This window comes from Triticum aestivum, chromosome 5D (genome assembly GCF_018294505.1).
Source record: "Triticum aestivum cultivar Chinese Spring chromosome 5D, IWGSC CS RefSeq v2.1, whole genome shotgun sequence".
In the NCBI taxonomy this organism is placed as follows: domain Eukaryota; kingdom Viridiplantae; phylum Streptophyta; class Magnoliopsida; order Poales; family Poaceae; genus Triticum; species Triticum aestivum.
The window spans coordinates 548,310,387-548,334,090 of NC_057808.1; the positions used below are offsets into that span (position 1 = coordinate 548,310,387).

General features: G+C 44.5%; 4 pseudogenes; all 4 read right to left on the reverse strand.

Moving 5' to 3' along the window:
* Window positions 1–3,171: 3,171 nt before the first annotated feature.
* Window positions 3,172–5,595, reverse strand: LOC123121186 (UDP-glycosyltransferase 73C4-like; annotated as a pseudogene).
* A 1,672-nt stretch (window positions 5,596–7,267) lies between these two features.
* LOC123121187 (UDP-glycosyltransferase 73E1-like) lies at window positions 7,268–7,754 on the reverse strand (annotated as a pseudogene).
* Window positions 7,755–12,416: 4,662 nt separating this feature from the next.
* On the reverse strand, window positions 12,417–14,170 carry LOC123126141 (UDP-glycosyltransferase 73E1-like; annotated as a pseudogene).
* Window positions 14,171–16,424: 2,254 nt separating this feature from the next.
* The window catches only part of LOC123121188 (UDP-glycosyltransferase 73E1-like), an 11,562-nt pseudogene continuing 4,282 nt past the window's right edge, over window positions 16,425–23,704 (reverse strand).

Genomic DNA, 23,704 nt, shown 5'->3' on the forward strand with positions numbered 1-23,704 from the left:
TTGGGGGGCAAACATAAATCCTTTTGGATGATTTTTAATGGATAAATAGGCCTAATACTAAGGTATATACAAAGAAAAATCTTATCATCTTGGGGCCATGGCCCAAGTCGGCCCCCATGAAGCTCCGCCACTAGGTTCAAAGGCTGGCAAATTATCATACTGTACAATTTTGCAAAGTGAACTTGGGGCGTACGTTTGGAAATAGGACCGGCTAATTTAATTTGGTGAACTTATGGTAGTTATTATGTAATGATGGTACGTGTGCCTAGGTTCGGTGTGTTCCTCGTGATCGACGTTCGGTGGTCTATCTGTGGTAAGTCAAAATCAATGAGTCTATCATGGTTAACGACATTTTGTCAAGCTTGTGTTGGCACTATGAAAATATATTTCATGTTGAATCTAATGGTATTTGACTTTTTTAAGCGGACATAACCCAGGGGCAATTTTACCGTATGGGCACCCTGGGCAAGTGCCCGGGCTAGACCCTGCCGATTTCCTGTACTTTTACAAGAAGCTGAGCGCGAGCCGTCAAAATCGCCACGATTGGTGGAAACGTACATGATTATGCTAGAAAATGCATGAGCTTCACCAGTTGGGTTAGTTTGGACGTCTTTTTTTTCTTCTCCTTTTGGGCTTACTCACACCAAACCAGGACCGTAGGGCACCATAGGCCCATCCATTAATTGATGATTCCAAATATTCCAGATCATCATCCTCATCTTCCAATTTGACAAGAGAACCTTCTTCAGGGGAGCTTCCTTGTCCCTCACTCTCCACTTCTCACTATCCTTGAGCAGGCATCAACAATGATGAAGAATGAACGGGCCGGCCCTTGAAACCCGCGGTTTGCTTGAAATATTCATTGACGATGCGATCCTACACATGAACATTGAGGCAAATATGAGCTCAAACTTTTATCAACTCGGCCAAAGTTAACAAAATGAAGAAACACTCACATAATCATCAATAGTGATGCCACTTGGCGGTGCATTCCGCACTTGCTCCAAGCATCCACTCCAACGGCCATAAGGATCCCGCAGAAAAAAAATTAGGGGACGACAGATTTTATTGAATCTGTTTCGGGTGGAAAAAATGGTCCCCGCCCGCTATATCGGCGGTTATTATAGCGGACGGCCCGGTTTGCGGGATGTGCTAGAGGTACTCTTAGGCGTTTTACTCCACTCTTCTTTCACCATGTCGACGTGGCCAGTTATTCAGGCTCTCTAAAGATCATCGTGCCACTTAATTAAGGGACTGGCTAGGGTTAAGGTGACTGAAATTTAGATTTTGGGTCAGTCACTTTTTTTATGTGTGCACAGAGACGATTAACCCTCTTTTTATGTGTACACAGAGACGATTGACTGACGACTGAGCGGTCAAGCATGCTGCATGCAAGCTAGTAGTAACCTCTTCCACTTTATGTTATTACTTGAATTAAGAAATCCTATGTAGCTTAAAAGCTCAGCAACATTCAGGGCATTGAAGATTAAACATCATACATATTCCTTAATAAAGCTTTTTGGCTCGATTTATGCAGGACTAACTTTCAAAACCTTGCTAAGCTAGCAAGCCAGATGATGCATGTAGTTGACTAGACATGCGCGGTTGCGGACTACTGGGTGGATGTGATGATACATGCCACCCTTTTGCTCCCAAGAATTAGGGAGTGGAAATAATAGGGGTATTTGTATTACCCTTAAAGAAGAAATATAAAGAAATAAACACTAAAAACATCAATGAAACGAAGGTCCCTAAAGAAGGATGAATCAGTGGCATCGGTATTACCCTTTGAAAAGAAGAAAAAACTAACAAGCAATGTCAAAATTTGCACCATTTTACATAGAAATTGCGCTTGTTTATCAAATTCATGAACACTCATATAATATTGGAATTCCAACAAAAAGGGAAGTTTCCTATGAGGGAATGAATTAGTGACAATGGTATTACCATTAAAAAATTCAAAATCAAAATAATTAAGTTCTTCTAAGAAAGAATGAATTAGTGGCTTTGCTATTTTTTGTTTTGTTTTAGTGGCTTTGGTATTACCCTTTAATAAGAAAGGAAATGAAGTAGAAACTAAAACAAAATCATAATAACTAAGTTTTCTAAGAAAGAAAGAAAATGAATAAAAAAATCAAAATCATAAATTATTTCTAAGAAAAAAATTAGTGGCTTTGGTATTACAGAAGAAAGAACATGAAATAGACACTAAAACAAAATCATAATAATGAAGTTTTCTAATAAAAAATTAATTAGTGGCATTGATATCACTCTTTAAGAAGAAAGAAAAGAATAAAACAAATAATGACAAAATTTGCACATAATTTTCATAAAAATTGCAGTTTTTCATAATATGCAAAATAATCATATAATAGGGAAAATTTGCAAAAAGAATTATTCCTAAGAAGGAATGAATTGGTGGCATTGGTATTAGCTTTAAAGGAGAAAGAATATAAAATTTTAAATCAAAATAATGAAGGTTTCAAAGAAAAAATAAATTAGTGCCATTGGTATTACCCTTTGAGAAGAAACAAAATAAAAAGGTTAAAATAAGCAACGACAAAATTTGCACGCGCTATACCAAAAAATGCAATTTTCTAAAATATGCTAGAATAAACATGTAATAGTGGAATTTTCGCAAAAACAATTCCTAAGAAGGGATTAATTACTGGCACTAGGTTTACCTTTGAAGAAGAAAGACAATGAAATAATAACTAAAACTTCAAAATAAAGAATAATTAATTAGTAGGAATAATGTTAAATTTGAAGAAGAAAGATAACTAGTTTAAAAAAATCCTGCACACAACTTCGCTCTAAAATTACATTTTTTTGTAGTCTACAAACAATAATCATATAATAGTGTGATTTTTGCAGATAAGCATGGTATTTATGTGTATACATTTATGCTCACCCAACATCCCAAAAATACCCACAAAAGAAAAATTAAAACCAACTAAGAAAGGAAAACAAAAAACAAAAGGAGAAACAGAGAAAACCAAAAAAAAAACAAAGGTACAGAGAGCAGGACTGGATCCCACTGTTAATGGGCTTCGTCCCGGTAGCGAATCAACTGACTCAAATAATGGGGTAAGTAAAAAAAGCCCAAGACAACAAAAAACACAGGCAAAAAAATGCAGCACGAACCTGAAAAGAAAATCAACGGCCAAGAAATTAACGGGCTTGACCGCCTGGGCACGTCAAGGACCAACAACCCTCTTACTTCCTCTCGGCGAGCTCCCCGACATGGCGAACCATATCTGCCACATCCCGATCTGATGACCCGCCCTCCGCTATCGCCTCTCTTGCCATCATCACGAGCTTCTTCGCCGTCGTCCGTATTCCCGTCCCCTCATCCATCAGCTCCGTCGGTACCCTCTTGATGTCGCCTCTCCCAACCTGCTTCGCATACACCTCGGGGTTTATGAACATGTGCATGGTCGGCACCTTAACGCCGACGTGGATGCCGTCGCCGAGCACGTCCACGACCGGTGACTTGTTCAAGAACTGGTTGGCGATGTGCGGCCATGTCAGCAGCGGCACGCCGAGGGGGAGGGACTCCAACATGGAGTTCCACCCGCAATGCGTTAGAAAGCCACCCACGGCCGGGTGCGTCATGATGCTCATCTGTAGTGCCCACCCGCGGATGATAAGGCCGCGACTCTCCATGAGCTCGTCGAACCCAGCGTCGAGATCGTCGGACTACCAATCCCTAATCACCCAGATGAACAGCCGATTTGATGGTTCCAAGCCGCGGCAAGATCGGCGAACTGCGAGGGCAAGAGGCGGGCCATGCTGCCGAAGCGAACCTAGAGCACATACTGATGCAGCCTCCCGTCGAGCCAAGAGGCAACCAGGTCCTCATCGACGGCCGCACGGTTGGCTCTTTCGGCTGTTGTCTCCATATCGGAGTCCAGAAGGAAGAGCGGTCGAACTGCTCACACCTTCCGGTCTCGAAAGCCGCGCACGTGTTGAAAACGAAGCCGTCGGGGCGGTGGCCTTGGCGCGGAGTGTGTCATGCCTTTCCTTCTCCAGCCCAAGAATATGGAAGAACCCAAGCGACGTGGCCATGGTCGTGACGATGCGCACCGGAGAATCAGGAACTTCGAACTGCTCGAAAACATATCTCAATTTAACATCCTTAACTTGCGAATTTATGAAAATCACGCTATCTTTTCAAAAATTCACGGACACTTCTTAAATTCATGAACTTTTTTTGCAAATATAGCAACAACTTTAAATTCATGATTTTTTAAATTCGAGAACATTTTTTGAAATCTGCATAAATATTCAAATCGATGAATTTTTTTATTGTAAAAACAATTCATGAACATTTTGGCAATCCGAGAAGAATTTTTAAATTCATGAACATTCTCGAAAGCTGAGTGAACATATTTATTGAAATTAGGGAGAAAATTTTAAATTCATGAACATCTTTTGTATTCAATTTTTTTGGATTTCTGAACATTTGTTTAATCAATGAATAGTTCTTTGAAATTTTCAAAATATTAGGAATTTAAAGAACATTTTTTGAAAGGGCAAATTTTTTCAAATTCAAAAGATTTTCAAAATTAAATGATATTGTACAAAATTTAAACCATTCTAAATTTGTAAACCTTTTTATGAAATTGGTGATTTTTTTAAATTTTAGAACAGTTAGGTCGGATTTGGGTTTCATGGACATTTAAAAAAAATTAGAACTTAAACTAAAAAGAAAGAAAAACGCAAACAAAAAAAAAGAAGCGACACCTTGCCTGCATATGGGCCCGCCCAAAACACACATTGGGAACTGTGGCGAGCGTTTCCTCACGTAGGACGGGGGATAGGGATAACAGCTAACCAAGGGGTACCCTTTAGGGGGCTCCTGCCAAGCGGTGCATCCAATCGCCGTCACGTGTCGTGCTCACGACGCATCTCTGAGATTTTTTATTATTATTTTTGCACATGTATTATTTATAATATTTTTGTTTTTTCAAAATTTTGCTTGCTTTTCCTAGGTTTTGGTGGAATTTTTCCTTGGTTTTTTTGGGGAGCAGCTTTCCTGCGAGAAGCACAGGCTGTGCTACCCAAAAAAGTTAAGTACAACCTGCGCTTTTACGAGAAGCACATCCTGTGCTTCCCGAAAGGGGAAAGCACAGCTTGTGCTTCAGCGAGAAGCATAGTCCGAGCTTCCTAAAAGGGAAAAAGCATAGTTTGCTTTCATGGAAAAAGAGAAAAGCACGGCCTGTGCTGTGCTTCTGCGAGAAGCACAATTTTGCTTATACAAGCTTCAAAAAAGTGAACAACACAATTGTGCTTCTCCGCTTAGGTTTTTCTTTCGGTTTTATATATTTTTTGGTTTTTGGTTTTTCCGATTGTCCGTTTTCTTCGCTTTCATGAAAAAGAAAAGTTTGCCGAAAACTCAGTCTGAAGATTTCGGCACGACAAATCTAACGGTGAAACGGTTAACAATTTGGACGCACCATTCAAGAGATAAAATATTTTGAAATAATAGATCTACAAAAAAGGAAAAACTCTTTGTTTTTATGTTTGTGACAAATGGGTACATAGTAACCCTTAACTAGTCATTTCGAGGAATAGGATGTCTCACATCGTCATGCAGGGCAAACCTGCTAGCTGTTGGGCGCACTCTGCAGGAATCAGAACGCCATGCTGGCGGCCGAGAGCAAGGGCAGATACTAGAGAGCAACTAGTTCACGAGCGCTCCTTCGGGAGTCTCCTAATGATCAGCGTCACTTGACGCGCTCTCAGCCGCCCCGTCATGTGTCGCGCTCTGGGCGCTCCCTTTCTATTTTGTTTCTTTTCACACGCGTTTTCAGCTTTTTAAACTGTTTTTTCTGGGGGTTTTTGATGTTTTGATTTTCCACCGGTCTTCCTTAGCTTTTGGGCCAAAAAGTAATTTTGAAACAAAAACTACGCGAAAAAACGTATTTTATTTTTTCTTACTCAAGAGGCATGGTTTTGCTTCCGCGAGAGGCACGGTTTTGCTTTCAGAGAGGCACGACCGTGCCTCTCGGAAACGAAAAAAAACGCGTTTTCTGTTTTTTTTCTTCCGCGAGAAGCACGACCGTGCCTCTCGGAAACGAAAAAAAACGTGATTTCTGGTTTTTTTCGCGAGAGGCACGGTTTTACTTCCGCGAGAGGCACGGCCGTGCCTCTCGGAAACGAAAAAAAATGTTTTTGCCTCCGCGAGAGGTACGGTTGTCATTTCGAGGGAGGCACAACCGTGCCTCTTTCGGAAAGAGAAAAAACCGTGCTCCCAATTCAGTTTTTTCGTCTGACTTTTTTCGTAAAAAAAAGTTTGTTAAAACCTATCAACATGAGATCTAGTTTTGATGATCTCGACGTGAGGAATCCAACGATAAAAACGATTCAAGATTTGGACACACGGTTTAAGAGATAAAACGTTTTAAATAAACGAATCTACGGAAAAAGGGAAAACTTCCGGGTTGCGACAAGTGACGCACATGCAACACACCACTTGTCATAACCTGTGAAGATTGAGTGAACTTTGCGATGAATACTCCACAATTAGTGATTTTGCAGATACTATATATATAGCGCGCAGGCCGTAAAATAGAGGATGATTCGCCCGCTGCGCCTGCAGATGGGCCGTCCTAGCTTATGGCAGCGCCCGCTGCAGGTTCTTTCACTGTTTCGTTTGTTTTTTCTGTTACGTACTTTGTTGTCTGTTTTTTTTTCTTTTTAGCTTTTTCTGTCTGGTTCTTACAGGCTTTTTTCTTGTTTTTTAATTTTTTAGTTTTTTATTTCAGTTTATTCTATCATTTTCATTTATTAATACAGGGTGAAAAAAAATCATACACATTGAACAATTTGTTAAAGTACGATGAACATTTGTTTGTTTTGTTTTTTAATACATGGTGAACGATTGATGAACATTTGTTTGTTTGGTTTCCTTATTACATGGTGAAGAATTCTTTCACGGTCATCATAAATTAATAAAATGTTCACCGTATATTTAAAAAAGTTCAAGATGTATTTAAAAGAAGTTACTCTAAATTACAAAAAAGTTCACCGTGTAAAATGTTCATCCCATATTACAAAAATGTTCAATCTGTATTTATGAAAGTGTTCAGAACATACATTAAAACAATCATTAGTGCGTATTTGAAATAATGTTCACTGTGTATTATATAAAATGTTTATAGTACAAAAAATAAGGTATCAAAATTTTGCAGTAAAATAGTTTAGTAATATAAAAAAAAATGAAAACTAAAGATCATCATGCCACTTAATTAAGAGAGGGATGCTACATCGGAAAGTTTGGCTTGACCATACCATCCGTCTTGTTGTTGCTTCCAAGCTCAGGCACGTCAAGGAGCAGCACGCCCTTTCTCTTCCTCTGTGCAAGGTCCCCGACATGGCGCATCATATCCGCCACATCCAGGTCCGACGACCCGCCCTCCGCCATCGCCTCACTTGCCATGGGCGCGAGCTTCTTTGTCGTCGTTCGTATTCCCGCCCCCTCATCCATCAGCTCCGCTAGTCCCCCTTTGATGTCTCTCCTGACTTGCTTCGCATACACCTCGGGGTTCATGATCACGTGCATGGCCGGCACCTTAACGCCGACGCGGACGCCGACGTCGAGCACGTCCACGACCAGCGTCTCGTTCAAGAACTGGTCGGCGATGTGCGGCCATGTCAACAGCGGCACGCCGAGGGAGAGGGACTAATGTGGAGTTCCACCCGCAGTGCGTAAGAAAGCCGCTCACCGTCGGGTGCGACAGGATGCTCATCTCGGTGCCCACCCACGGATGACAAGGCCGTGGCCGTCCACGCGCTCCTCGAACCCTGCATTGAGGCAGCCAGTTTCCCTAGTCACCTGAATGAACGGGCGATTTGACGACTCCAGGCCGGCAGCGAGCTCCGCGACCTGCAGCGGCAAGAGGCGGGCCAAGCTACCGAAGTTGACGTAGAGATGACTAAGCTTATGAAAAACATCCGTTTCTATAAAAGACTTATATATGACTCGTTACCTTTCTCAATTTCTTAATCTTCAGAGTTGCGTTTAATTCTTTTAATAAGATCCCATTTGAATTCAATACTCCTTTTTATGAAGGAACCAATAGAAGAAGTATCAACCTTGTTTGATCATTATGAGAAAGCCGAGCATAAAAGTTTTGTATCATCATTTCTCTCGAGAGATCATGATTAGGGCATGTGTGCATCATGTATTTAGGCCTCCCCAAGCTTGAGCGATACTTTCTTCTTCATGAGGCCAAAAATTATATATATTATTTCGATCACGATGAAAAAGTGCATAGGATAAAATTTCTGATGGAATTCCAACTTCAATCGGTTCCAGTCCCTTGTTCTAGATTCATCCAATAGCCTGTACCATGTCAATGCTCTTCCCTTCGGAGAAAAAGGGAGTAATTTCTTCTTATCTCCATCCTCTGATAGACCTGCAAGGTTTAACAATCCACAAAGTTCATCTATATAAATTAGGTGCACATCAGGATGCATTATTCCATCTACTGCGTAAGGATTAGCAAGTAGTTTTTCCATAATACCCGAAGGGATTTCATAATAAACATTTTCCGTAGGTTCATTAGGTTGAGTAGCGGCTCTTACCACTTCCGACCGAGGTGAAGATACCAAGAACAAGCCCTCAAAGGATTATCTTCCATAGCGACAAATGAAGATAAAATTCAACACGCAATATAAATGTTTCATTACCAAAAGCGTTTCACTCTCCGGCAATGAGGTTAGAAAAGAGTCTTGATGACCCAAAAGTATAGGGGATCAATCTAGTCCTTCCGAAGTAAGAACCCAACGAGGAGCAGGAGCAATTGATAAGCGGTATTAACAAGGTAGTCTCTGCAAGTGCTATAAAGTAGTAGTAACAAATAGTTTGATAGCGAGATAATTCGTAGCAAGTAACATGGTGCGACAAAGTGGCCCAATCCTTTTATTGCAAAGTACAAGCCGGAAGTACTTCTTATATTAAGCTAAGCGTTCTCGAGGACACATGGAAATTTCATCTAGTCACATTCATCATGTTTAGTTGATTCTCGTTCACTACTTTGATAAATTGATTTTTGGTTGACCGGTGTTAGGGTGTTGTTCTTATTTGAACAAACAACCCACTTATGATTACCTCATCTCGCAAGCATCCACAACTACGAAAATAAGAATTAAAAGAAATTTAACCATAGCATGAAACATAAGGATCCAAATCAGTCCCTTACGGAATAGCGCATAAATTAGGGTTTAAGTTTCTATCACTCTCGCAACCCATCATCTTCTTACTACTTCACAATGCCTTTCCCTAGGCCCAAACATGGTTAAGTGCCATGTAGTCGATATTCACACGACACCACTAGAGGAAGAACAACATACACTTCATCAAAATATTGAACGAATACCAACGAATACAAAAGATTGAATACAGGAGATGAATTAGGGTTTGAGATGAGATGGTGTTGGTGAAGATGTTAATGGAGATGAGTCCTCCCAGGATGAAAGGATCGTTGGTGATGAAGAAGGCTTCGATTTCCTCCTACCGGAGGGAAGTATCCCCGGCCAAATCGCTCCGTCAGAGACCAAAAGTGCTCGTGCCCAGGTTCCACCTCGAGACGGCGACGCTTCATCCCGAAAGTCTTCTCTTATTTATTTCTAAGGAAAATGGCCTTATGTAGCAGAAGATGGGCAGTGGAGGACTTTTGTGGGCTCCATAAGGGGACAAGGCGCGCCCAGGGGGGTAGTGCATGCCCCATGCCTTATGGGCCAATGTTTGAGCTTATTTGGTACTTTTTCCTTTCACTATGTTTTATATATTTCAAAATAATTCCTCATAAAATTTTAGGTTATTTGGAGCTATGGAGGATAGCTATCTCTAATGTAGCTATTTTGGGTCCAGAATTCCAACTAGCAAGCAATTTCCCTCTTCATGTATATATTGCATAATAAGAGAGAAAAGGCATTAAAATTGCATCATAAAGTGAAACATTGAGCTAAAACAGTATAAATAACAGTAGGAAAACATGATGCAAAATGGATGTATCAGCTCATACTGGTTCGATAAACATTGGTTCTTAATTTAGGGAAATACTAGCTACTACTCTACTACATCACCCTTCCTCTTTGGGAAAATCCCAACGCTTATCACAAGTAGCAAGAGTGTAGCGAATAATATCAACTGGAGATCCAGGATCACACAATCCAAAGTAAGACCTGCTGTCGAAGGAACATGACAAAATTTGTTTACGTATATCCTTACCTTCTGTACACCCTTTTAGATAAGAGGTGGTGTCTCGGTCTAGATAAACTTCTTTACAAACAACTGATATAGGTGTAGCATGTACTTTTACAATATCAACATGCGGTGGAGTCCCGTATTGTTCTACCTTGATATTCTACTTATGCTTAGCTGAAAGTGGCTGCCCTATTTGTTTGAAATAAGCTTCTCTCCGGCCAGTGGGTGGAGTGGCTTTCTTCATAATTTCTTCTACCATGCGAACTGCTTTAGCTTCTCTGGTATGGTTTACAAACTCTTCATCTGGTAACTGCAAAAACTCAGAAAAATCATTCAAGATGCATAAAGCAGGGTCAGTTTTTGCACTAGACTGACGATTTGAGCTACAAAACTTTTTGAATTTTTGGAATAAGAAGAATCTAGGATGACATCATCATTTTTGTCCTGTATTGTAGGCATATAATTAGAAGGAGTGCACGTGAAAGAAGAAAGAATCATGCTAATGCATGCATTCGAGTAATTAGAGGGAAGAAAGGTGTGTGGTAGTTTTGCTTATATAACACACGTGTACTAAATATCACATTCCAAAAAGGAAAGGGAAAAGCAAATATTGTAGAAAAGAATAGAGCATAGAATGAAAAAACAAAAATAAATAATGTAAGGGAGAAATGAAACCAAAGAGAGGAGAAGAAAAAGGAAAGAAAAAAGTTTGTTGAGTGCCACTCGACAAAGGCGTGCAATGTTGGATGCCATGTGGCAGAACTCAGCAAATGTACAATTTTGCGAGTGTCATCCTTTTGCCGGTGTTTTCTCTATGGCTTGTTTGATCCATATTCAGACTATGATTTACTCCCTCCGTCCGAAAAAGCTTGTCCCTCAAATCATTTGAGGAATAAGGTTGGGACAAGCTTTTTCAGATGGAGAAAGTACTATGGTGCTTTGAGTACTCTCTTTGTAAACAAATATAAGATCGTTTAGATCACTGTTTTGAGAGTATTTGATTTCCTTTCGTTGTGTATGTAGAATGGTTGATGGATGGTCCATGTGTTAATTAATACGATTAGAAGGGTTGGAAGTTGGGTAGTGGGGGTTGGGAGTTGGATCGATACATGAATGTTGTATGGCGAGCCATGTTTAACGCAAAAATGACATCGAGTGCATTGAAAGAGACAAGTTTTAAGAACATATATATTACATGATCAAAAAAGCAATGCTACACTTACGTTATTTATTGTATTCAATTAACATATATGCTTAGGTTTTCTTTTACGGGCTCGTAAATGCTTAGGTTAGGTGGGGTTTTCTGGTTTGGTGAAAATTAGGGGGATGGGCCCACCCGGTTGAATTTAAGGGTGGGCAGTTTAACGCAAAGGTTTTTTACGGGCTCGTAAATGCTTAGGTTAGGCGGAGTAATTGTTTCGTAATGGTTTTGTAGATGTAGCATTTTGGTTAAATAAGTAGGAGAAAAAAGAGCACTTTCCGTAATCGGTGTACTTCAAAACAAAAAAAATATTTAATATGAAAACTAACGGACAGGAAAAGGAGAATAATCAGTGTATTCCACACCTCTTTCACCACATCCGCGTGGCCTGTTATTCATGTCTTAATAATTATCCTACAACAATTTCAAAAAAAAAACAGAGAAATGTTTGGCATGATCATGCTTTAACTATATCTCAATATAAAAAGACCTAAAGGGGCAGATCCAATTAATTTCGGCCATCAAATCATGTCAATCCAACGACCTAGACTTCTTCAATGTCGAGCGCTCAACACGTTTAGCGTGCAGTTAATTTCATGCTAAATATAGTGCTAATCACATAATAACACGGAGATAATATCCTACTTAATATTCGCATTCACTTAATATACTTCTAAATTAACGTGCATTGCACGTACACATTGACTAGTATATAAAGTGGGGCGGAAGCCTTTTTTATCAGATGCTTAGGTTAGATAGGGTTTCCTGGTTTGGTGGAAATTAGGGGGATGGGCCCACCCTATTGAATTCAAGGGTGGGCGGTTTAATGAGAAGGTTTTGTAATTGTTTCGTAATAGTTTCCTAGGTGTAGCATTTTCCTTAAATAACTAGGAGAAAAAAGAGCACTTTCCGTAATCGATGTACTTCAAAACAAAAATAGAAAAAAATATGAAAACTAACGGACAGGAAAAGGAGAATAATCAGTGTACTCCACACCTGTTTCACCACATCCGCGTGGCCTGTTATTCATGTCTTAATAATTATCCTACAGTACCTGAATTTTTTTTATCCTACAGCAATTTCAAAAAAACAAAAACTACAGCGAAATGTTTGGCTTGACCATCCATCTTCTAGTTGCTTCCAAACTCGGGCACGTCAAGGACCAGCACGCCCATTCTCCTTCCTGTGCGCGAGGTCCCCGACATGGCGAACCATATCCGCCACATCCCGGTCCGACGACCCGCCCTCCGCAATCGCCTCCCTCGCCATCCTCGCGAGCTTCTTCGCCGTCGTCCGTATTCCCGCCCCGTCACCATCCATCAGCTCCGCCAGTGCCCTCGTGATGTCGTCTCTCCCGACCTGTTTTCCATGCTCCTCGGGGTTCAGGAACACCTGCATGGCCGGCACCTTAACGCCAACGCGGACGCCGGCGCCGAGCACGTCCACGACCAGCGTCTCGTTCAAGAACTGGTCGGCCATGTGGGGCCATGTCAGCAGCGGCACGCCGTGGGAGAGCGACTCCAACGTGGAGTTCCACCCGCAGTGCGTCAGAAAGCCGCCCACCGCCGGGTGCGACAGGATGCTCACCTGCGGCGCCCACCCACGGATGACAAGGCCGCGGCCCTCCACGCGCTCGTCGAACCCGGCGTCGAGGTCGGCGGTCTCCCTAGTCACCCAGATGAACGGGCGATTTGATAACTCCAGGCCGGCGGCGAGCTCCGCGACCTGCGAAGGGAGGAGGCGGGCCATGCTGCCGAAGCTGACGTAGAGCACGGACTGGTGCGGCCGCGCGTCGAGCCAAGTGGCGACCGAGCCGGCGTCGACGGCCGCGCGGTTGCCTCTTCCGCCGTCGTCTCCGCGTCGGAGTCCAGAAGGCAGAGCGGTCCGACCGCCCACACGTTCCGGTCGAGCGCCGCCCCGTATCCCTTGATGTACGCGCTCTCGAAAGCCGCGCAGGTGTTGAAGACGAAGCCGTCGGCGCTGGCCTCGGCGTGCAGCGTGTCACGCCTTTCCTTCTCCATCCCAGGATACTGGAAGAACCCAAGAGACGTGGCCTTGCTCGTGACGACGCGCTCAGGAAAGTCGGGCACCACGAACTGCTCGAAGTCGCCGGCGACGCTGTCGGTGTCGTGCACGCCGTGCTTGGCCAGGCTATGCTGCGCCAGGATGAAGAACGCTGAGGGGCCGTGGAACACAAACCGTGGAACGTCAAGCCGGCGCGCGACGTCGGCCGTCCACGGGTTGCAAGTGTCGGCGACGAGGCAGTCCGGCCGGCGTGGCAACGCCCGGAGGTACGTCTCCAGCGGCCCGGCGAGCAGCCACACGGCTTCATAGAGGAGCAGGATGCCGGAGATGTCTGTGACCATGTCGTGGCTCTCGCACCCCTCAGGCAACCCCAGCGCCGGGCCCGGGAACTGGAGCTCGGCTACGTCGACGGCGAGCCCCTCGCGGGAAGCGTGCTCCAGGACGGCTCTGTTGCGCGCGGCGGTGACGGGCGTCAGGACCACGGTGGCGCGCGTGCCGCCGTGGCCGGCGATGAGGCGCGCCAGGTCAAGCATGGGGATCACGTGGCCCGGCGCGAGGAGCGGCACCAGGACGAAGTGTAGGGGCTGTGCCATGGCCGCGCCGAAGTAAACAAGACACCGTGTACACGGACAAGAACACGAAGGAGAGTCTAATTTACTTGTTGTATGCTGAAAAAGAGTAGCTATAGATTCGCATCTGGAAAGTACACCAAGAAAGAATCACGGCCACATGCTAGCGTTCGATGGACGCTGAAAAGTAGACAGGCGACACTGCTGCTACATCGGCCACAGCAAGATAATTATTGGTTCGACGATGGTGCGGTGATGCCACGATCACAGGCATGCATATTCACAAAACGACGGACGGTGGACGGCGATGGCCACCCACTAACCCCAATAATGCTAAACATACAAATAGTTACACGCAATTACACACTGACTAGGCTTCTTTCTTTCTAACTAACCACTCTCCCCTGATTTTCATGGGGATGGCCCCTCCTCCCCCTTAACGTCCAATCACAATCCACCTGTTTGTAAAACCCATGTAAACCTATGTATGTGTAGCATTACTCCTGCTGCCCACGGCTTTGATGCCAGAAGCATTCTTCCATGAGTGGTGTGACGCGGGAGTCCCTGACCTGACCCCAGTTCTTAATTTGACAAGCAGTGTCGACTGCGGATGGTGAACCCGCAGCTCATCATTCCAACGGGAGAAAAAAATACATGCTCCAATCATAAACATGCCCGTGAGTTGCAACGGGAGCTGCCGCGAAGCACATCGGACGCGGGCCGCCACTTCGCCTCTCAAGAGGGCCATGCCATGGAGAGGGCGTACCGGCAGCAATTCCAGTCGCCGTCGCATCCGCCACTGACCAATCATCAGATGAAGCAGATGCAGCTCTACCGTATGGCGAGGCCGGCCATGGAGGACCATTGTGTTCATCTCTGGCCCGCGGAACTGCTGCCGACCAGCTTCTTCGGCCTAGTGGCCCGACTTCAAGATGCCGGACCCCAAGTTCTGCGCTGGAAGCGGTCCGCATGCCTGGAAGGTGCCCAGCTGGCATATGCTTGCGTGACGACCCATTACCCTTCCATTGATGCGGGGTTGATGGCTTCGGTCCCGCCGTAGGGAAAGGCACGGACGCCAAAGGAGTATATGACCGAGGTGATGGACGATGCCAAGATGACTGAGTGACGTTGTGGCAAGGACACTTTATTTTTCTAGCTTGTACTTTGGAATGCCGAAGTTTTAATTGTGTAAAAATGAACAAGCTTTTTGGGGTGAAGATTAAATTAGCTCGGTTTTATGTGATGATGTTCTTTATTTTTTGAGTCTTGTGCGGCCATTTAATACTGAAAATGGCCAGTCGTCGACTTCGACCACCTTTGTACAAAATACAAGGGGTGATTTCATAGCAATATAACCCTTAGCCGACATCTCAGTTCCTTTTAAGGCGGTTCATGCTTATGGAGACTAAGCAATCAAACTATAATGGGCTTTATAATTTTCACTTAGTCATAGGAGCTTGACGGTGGCAGCTAATAAATAGCCACCGGTGTGTGAAGTGTTCGGCTATAGCCGAGGTATAGACCACAACGCACTTTGGCTTATTTAAGAACATCGTTTGACACGCGAGATCTTCAATGATCTCATGTTTGACACAGTCGTCCGATCCCCGATCAATTTACGCTTATCAAGACAGTTAGTTTTCGGCTTTCTCCACTGAGGCGCTTAACCATTCGAGCTGGAAGCACAATTGCGGTGGTTATCCCGTTACACTCTTAGCCGAACAGGGCGGAACCATAACAGGTAAAGACAGGAGCTGAACAACCCAACTATTGACCAAAATCATGGTTCAAAATTGATTCATATAATGCAACATCTGAGACGCCTAATAAACTATTCAGACTTTTATGCAAGCGCGGGGTTAAATCCAATCCCAGGTCCATAGCCGAGTATATTAAAAAGGAGTGTGTATCGTGAGAGTTATCTTTGGCTCCAAGGCAAATAGGAAAAGAAAATAGCACAAGCATACTCGTGGTGACTGCGAAGGGTCTGTTTTCTTTTGATTTATAGGGTCGAGCCGTACATGCCGAGCTGTATCAAAGAAAACTTTCAAAGATACATTGTAAAAAAGAAAAAAGAGGAGTTAAACAGGGTCGTTATAGTCGGGTTTTATAACCCCATTAGTTCCCTATCACGCGTCTGCGCCTCCGTGCTGTTTACCGGCGTGTCCTCGTCTAGGCCGAGGTTAATGTGCCTTGCCTGCTAACTCACGTATCCAGTGCTTGATGCATTTGAGGATCGGTTCCTTTGAAGAGGTGGCAGCCGCAGCGTGATGGCTTAAGTCATGTGATCATCATCCTCTTGTTGGGCCTTTAACAGTGCCTCACAGGTGCGCAAGTTTTTGGGAAGATGTCACCTGGTTGAGCCAAGCAGTGCACCTGGTGTGTTATGCTCCTCGTCCGCCCATGACATTTTTTAGTGCGTAGTTATGTACTCAAGGCACGTAGTCTTCAATGATAAGGGGCGGGGCAAGGAACGCATAGCCCTATTTAGGGTCGTGCTAGCTTGTTCGAGGATGGGGTTGATGCCCGGGTGCACTTGGAGGAGCTCAATACACCCTTTCCCGCGGATGACAAGGCCGCGGCCCGCCACGCACTCCTCGAACCCGGCGTCAAGGTCATCGGTCTCCCAGTCCCTAATCACCCAGACGAACAGCCGGTTCGACGATTCCAGGCCGGCAGCAAGCTTTGCGACCTGCGACGGCAAGAGGCGGGCCATGCTGCCAAACTGACGTAGATCACGCACTGGTGCGGCCTTGCGTCGAGCCAAGGGGTGATGGAGCCGGCTTCGATGGCCGCGCGGTTTCTGTTGGGAAACGTTGCATGGAAAAAAAATTCTACGCACGTGCAAGATCTATCCATGGAGATGTATAGCTACGAGACGGAGAGAGCATCTACATACGCTTGTAGATCACTAAGCGGAAGCGTTTATCAACGCGGTTGATGTAGTCGTACACCTTCACGATCTGTTCCGATCAAGCACCGAACATACGGCACCTCCGCGTTCAGCACACGTCCAGCAAGAAAGGGCGAAGTAGTAGATGAGCTTCGGTAGCACGACTTTGTGGTGACGGTGGTGGTGAAACTATTTCTGCAGGGCTTCGCCAAGCACAACGGATTTAAAGCGGAGGATGAACTAGAAGGGGGAGATTATAACCATACTGGGCTTCTAATTATGAGGACTAGAGGTAGCTAGGGCTACCTCTAATTAGTTAACTAGGACCAACTAGAATAAGAACAACTAGAGTAGACTCAAAAACTTGTGTTCTAGGGGCTAGCCCTGCTCCTCTATTTATATGTTGAGCCCTAGGGTCGTAACGTGGAGATGTGTCCTCCCCAAAGTCGGTTTGGAACGCAAAGATGAGTCCGTCCCAGACTCCAGGGCTAAACGCCATGGTTCTCAACGTTTACGTAGACGCCACGGACTCCGGCGTCTATCCCAGGGGTAGACGCCATGAACCCTGACGTCTAGCGCCTGCCTTCCATACAACTCCTTTGTGCACCGACCTAAAGCCTCGTGAGCTTTACCCCTTGGCCCAACCAAAGTGTCCTCGCACCAGAACATTTCTGGAAACATCTGAAACCCTTTCGGTGAATTCCGGAACCCTTCCGGAGACCAAATACTACCATCCTATATATCAATCTTTACCTTCGGACCAATCTGGAGCTCCTCGTCATGTCCGTGATCTCATCCGGGACTCCGAACAACATACGGTCACCAACATATATAACTCATATAATACTATATATCGTCAACGAACGTTAAGCGTGCGGACCCTACGGGTTCAAGAATGATGTAGACATGATCGAGATGCTTCTCCTGTCAATAGCCAATAGTGGGACCTGGATGCCCATATTGGTTCCTGCATATTCTATGAAGATCTTTATCGGTCGAACCTTTATGACAACATACGTAGTTCCCTTTGTCCGTCGGTATGTTGCTTGCCCGAGATTCGATCATCGGCATCTCCATACCTAGTACAATCTCGTTACCGGCAAGTCTCTTTTTACTCGTTCCGTAATACATCATCTTGTTGCTAACTCCTTAGTCACTTTGCTTGCAAGCTTCTTGTGATGCTATATTACCGAGAGGGCCTAGAGATACCTTTCTGTCATACGGAATGACAAATCCCAATCTCGATCCATGCCAACTCAACAGACACCTTCGGATATACCTATAGAGCACTGATACGTCTCCAATGTATCTATAATTTTTTATTGTTACATGTTGTTATATTATTATTCTTGGATGTTTTACAATCATTTTATAGCAACTTTATATCATTTTTTGAGACTAATCTATTGACATAGTGCCCAGTGCGAGTTGATGTTTTTGCTTGTTTTTTACTTTGTAGAATATCAGTACCAAACGGAGTCCAAACGCATCGAATTTTTTGGAGAATTCTTTTGGACCAGAAGACATCCAGTGGGCCAAAGAAGTACCAGAGGGGAGCCCCGAGGGGGACAACACACCAGGGCGCACCTGGGGGCCCAGGCGCGCCCAGATGGGTTGTGCCCACCTCGGTGGCCTCCCACACCGCCTCTTCGCCCTATAAATACCCAAATATGTTGGGGAACGTAGTAATTTCAAAATTTTCCTACGCACACGCAAGATCATGGTGATGCATAGCAACGAGAGGGGAGAGTGTCGTCTACGTACCCTCGTGGACCGTAAGCGGAAGCGTTATGACAACGCGGTTGATGTAGTCGTACGTCTTCACGATCGACCGATCCCAGCACCGAAGTTACGGCACCTCTGTGGACTGCTCACGTTCAGCTCGGCGACGTCCCACGAAATCACGATCCAGTAGAGCTTCGTCAGCACGACAGCGTGATGACGGTGATGATGAAGTTTACCGACGCAGGGCTTCTCCTAAGCACTGCTACGATATGACCGAGGTGGATTATGGTGGAGGGGGTCACCACACACGGCTAAGAGAGATTAATGATCAACTTGTGTGTCTATGGGGTGCCCCCTCCCCCGTATATAAAGGAGTGGAGGAGGGGGAGGGCCGGCTCTCTTTATGGCGCGCCCTAGGGGAGTCCTACTCCCACCGGGAGTAGGATCCCCCCCTTCCAAGTTGGATTAGGAGAGGGAAAGAAAGGGAAGGAGAGCGGAAGGAAAGGGGGGGCCGGGCCCCCCTTCCAATTCGGATTGGGCTTGGGGGGGCCCTCCTTTGCTCCTTTCCCTTTTTTTTCCACTAAGGCCCAATAAGGCCCATATACCTCCCGGGGGTTCCGGTAACCTCCCGGTGCTCCGGTATATTCCCGATCTCACCCGGAACCATTCCGATCCAAATATAGTCGTCCAATATATCGATCTTCATGTCTCGACCATTTCGAGACTCCTCGTCATGCCCGTGATCATATCCGGGACTCCGAACTACTTTCGGTACATCAAAACACATAAACTCATAATACCGGTCGTCACCGAACGTTAAGCGTGCGGACCCTACGGGTTCGAGAACTATGTAGACATGACCGAGACACATCTCCAGTCAATAACCAATAGCGGAACCTGGATGCTCATATTGGTTCCTACATATTCTATGAAGATCTTTATCGGTCAAACCGCATAACAACATACGTTGTTCCCTTTATCATCGGTATGTTACTTGCCCGAGATTCGATCGTCGGTATCTCAATACCTAGCTCAATCTCGTTACCGGCAAGTCTCTTTACTCGTTCTGTAGTGCATCATCCCGTAACTAACTCATTAGTCACATTGCTTGCAAGGCTTATAGTGATGTGCATTGCCGAGAGGGCCCAGAGATAGCTCTCCGACAATCGGAGTGAGAAATCCTATTCTCGGTCTATGCCAACTCAACGAACACCATCGGAGACACCTGTAGAGCACCTTTATAATCACCCAGTTACGTTGTGACATTTGGTAGCACACAAAGTGTTCCTCCGGTATTCGGGAGTTGCATAATCTCATAGTCATAGGAACATGTATAAGTCATGGAGAAAGCAATAACAGTAAACTAAACGATCAAGTGCTAAGCTAACGAAATGGGTCAAGTCAATCACATCATTCTCCTAATGATGTGATCCTGTTAATCAAATGACAACTCATGTCTATGGCTAGGAAACTCAACCATCTTTGATCAACAAGCTAGTCTAGTAGAGGCATACTAGTGACACTATGTTTGTCTATGTATTCACACATGTATTATGTTTCCGGTTAATACAATTCTAGCATGAATAATAAACATTTATCATGATATGAGGAAATAAATAATAACTTTATTATTGCCTCTAGGGCATATTTCGTTCAAAATACTCCAGAAACCCTAGGGGAGTCGACGAACACAATTCCAGCCGCCGCAAGTTCCAGAACCATGAGATCCAATCTAGAAAACATCACGGAGGGGTTCATCATCCTCATTGGTGCCTCTCCGATGATGTGTGAGTATTCATCATAGACCTACGGGTCCGTAGGCAGTAGCTAGATTGCTTCTTCTTTCTTTTTGATTCTCAATACAATGGTCTCTTGGAGATCTATTTGATGTAACTCTTTTGCGGTGTGTTTGTTGGGATCCGATGAACTTCGATTTTATGATCAGATCTATATCCTTGAAAGTTATTTGAGTCTTCTTTGATCTCTTATATGCATGATTACTTATAGCCTCGTATTTCTTCTTCGAATCTTTGGTTTACTTAGGCCAACTAGATCGATTTTTCTTTCCATGGGAAGAGGTGCTTTGTGATGGGTTTGATCGTGCGGTGTTCTTTCCCAGTGATAGAAGGGGCAGAAAGACACGCATGAATCATTGCTATTAAGGATACCAAGATGGGGGCTATTCCTTCATGAATAGATCTCGTCTACATCATGTCATCGTTCTTATTGCATTACTCCGTTTCTCCATGAAATTAATACACTAGATGCATGCTGGATAGCCGTTGATGTGTGGAGTAATAGTAGTAGATGCAGGCAGGAGTCGGTCTATAATCTTGGACGTGATGCCTATATAATGATCATTGCATGGATATCATCATAATAATTTGATATTCTATCAATTGCTCAATAGTAATTTGTTTACCTACCGTATGCTATTTTCTCGAGAGAAGCCACAAGTGAAATCTACGGCCCCCGGGTCTATTCTTTATCATATTCGCTTTGAGATCTATTTTTATTTGCTTTTAGTTTCAGATCTATTATTCCAAAAACCCAAAAATACCTTGTTGCATTTTTTTGTTACTTATTTTATTTCGCGTTTTATCGAGATCTATTTATCCAATCTATCACAATTTTTATCCCGTCAACTTGACAATATCTGGCGCCGTTACCCGTAGAGGGATTGACTTGCAAGTATTTGTTCATTGTGTGCAGGTACCGTTTACATAGTGTTGCTTGGTCCTCATACTGGATTGATACTTTGGTTTCTGATACGTCTCCAACGTATCTATAATTTATGAAGTATTCATGTTATTATATTATCCATCTTGGATGTTTATGGGCTTTATTTTACACTTCTATACTATTTTTTGGACTAACCTATTGACCCAGAGCCCAGTGCCAGTTCCTGTTTTTTCCCTTGTTTCAGTGTTTCGAAGAAAAGGAATATCAAACGGAGTCGAAACGGAATGAAACCTTCTGGAGAAGTTATTTTTGGAAGTAAAGCTACCCGATAGACTTGGAGTGCACGTCAGGAAAGAAACGAGGGAGCCACGAGGTAGGGGGCGCGCCCACCCCCCTAGGGCGTATTTCTTCCCTGACGTATTTCTTCCGCCTATATATATCCATATACCCTAAAAACTTCGGGGAACAGAATAGATCGGGAGTTTCGCCGCCGCAAGCCTCTGTAGCCACCAAAAACCAATCGGGACCCTGTTCCGGCACCCTGCCGGAGGGGGATCCCTCACCGGTGGCCATCTTCATCATCCCGGTGCTCTCCATGACGAGGAGGGAGTAGTTCACCCTCGGGGCTGAGGGTATGTACCAGTAGCTATGTGTTTGATCTCTCTCTCTCTCTCTCTCTCTCTCTCTCTCTCGTGTTCTTGAGGTGATACGATCTTGATGTATCGCGAGCTTTGCTATTATAGTTGGATCTTATGATGTTTCTCCCCCTCTACTCTCTTGTAATGGATTGAGTTTTCCCTTTGAAGTAATCTTATCGGATTGAGTCTTTAAAGATTTGAGAACACTTGATGTATGTCTTGCCGCGTGTATCTGTGGTGACAATGGGATATCACGTGATTCACTTGATGTATGTTTTGGTGATCAACTTGCGGATTCCGCCCATGAACCTATGCATAGGGGTTGGCACACGTTTTCGTCGTGATTCTCCGGTAGAAACTTTGGGGCACTCTTTGAGGTTCTTTGTGTTGGTTGAATAGATGAATCTGAGATTGTGTGATGCATATCGTATAATCATACCCACGGATACTTGAGGTGACATTGGAGTATCTAGGTGACATTAGGGTTTTGGTTGATTTGTGTCTTAAGGTGTTATTCTAGTACGAACTCTAGGGCTGTTTGTGACACTTATATGAATAGCCCAGCGGATTGATTGGAAAAATAACTTTGAGGTGGTTTCGTACCCTACAATAATCTCTTCGTTTGTTCTCCGCTATTAGTAACTTTGGAGTGATTCTTTGTTGCATGTTGAGGGATAGTTATATGATCCAGTTATGTTATTATTGTTGAGAGAACTTGCACTAGTGAAAGTATGAACCCTAGGCCTTGTTTCCTAGCATTGCAATACCGTTTACGCTCACTTTTATCATTAGTTACCTTGCTGTTTTTATATTTTCAAATTACAAATACTCATATCTATCATCCATATTGCACTTGTATCACCATCTCTTCGCCGAACTAGTGCACCTATACAATTTATCATTGTATTGGGTGTGTTGGGGACACAAGAGAGTCTTTGTTATTTGGTTGCAGGGTTGCTTGAGAGAGACCATCTTCATCCTACACCTCCCACGGATTGATAAACCTTAGGTCATCCACTTGAGGGAAATTTGCTATTGTCCTACAAACCTCTGCACTTGGAGGCCCAACAACGTCTACAAGAAGAAGGTTGTGTAGTAGACATCAGTTTCATAACCGAGGGAAATACCTACCGTAGCTGTACTGCATCATCCCTTCCTCTTTGGGGAAATACCGGCGTAGTTCAAGCGACATCAAGCACATTTATGATCACCTAGTTATGAAGTGACCTTTGATACACACAAGGCATTCCTCCGGACTCCGGGAGTTGCATGATCTCATGGTCGAAGGAACATGTATTTGACATTAAGAAAGCAGTAGCAATAAACTGGATGATCATATGCTATGCCATCTGCCAGCTCTTTGCCGTCTGCTAGCTGACGGCAAAGAAGCTCTTTGCCATCAGCTACCCAAAAACAGACGGCAAAGAAAGGGCAGACGACAAAGAAGCTCTTTGCCATCTGCCAGCTCTTTGCCGTCTGCCAGCAGACGGCAAAGAATATTTGCCGTCCGCTGGCGGACGGCAAAGAGTGAGGTGGCCCCCACCCCCCGCCCGTTTGGGAAAAACTTAACGGGCCACCTCTTTGCCGTCCGCTAGCAGACGGCAAAGAGGCAAAAAAGCGGACGACAAAGAGGGGCGGACGGCAAAGAGCTCACTACCTAATGGCCCGTACCCCCCGCCCGTTACTCACTTCTTCTCTCCCTCGCCGTTTCTCTCCTCCCACCCCGCCGCGCGCCGCCGCCGCCCGCCGCGCGCC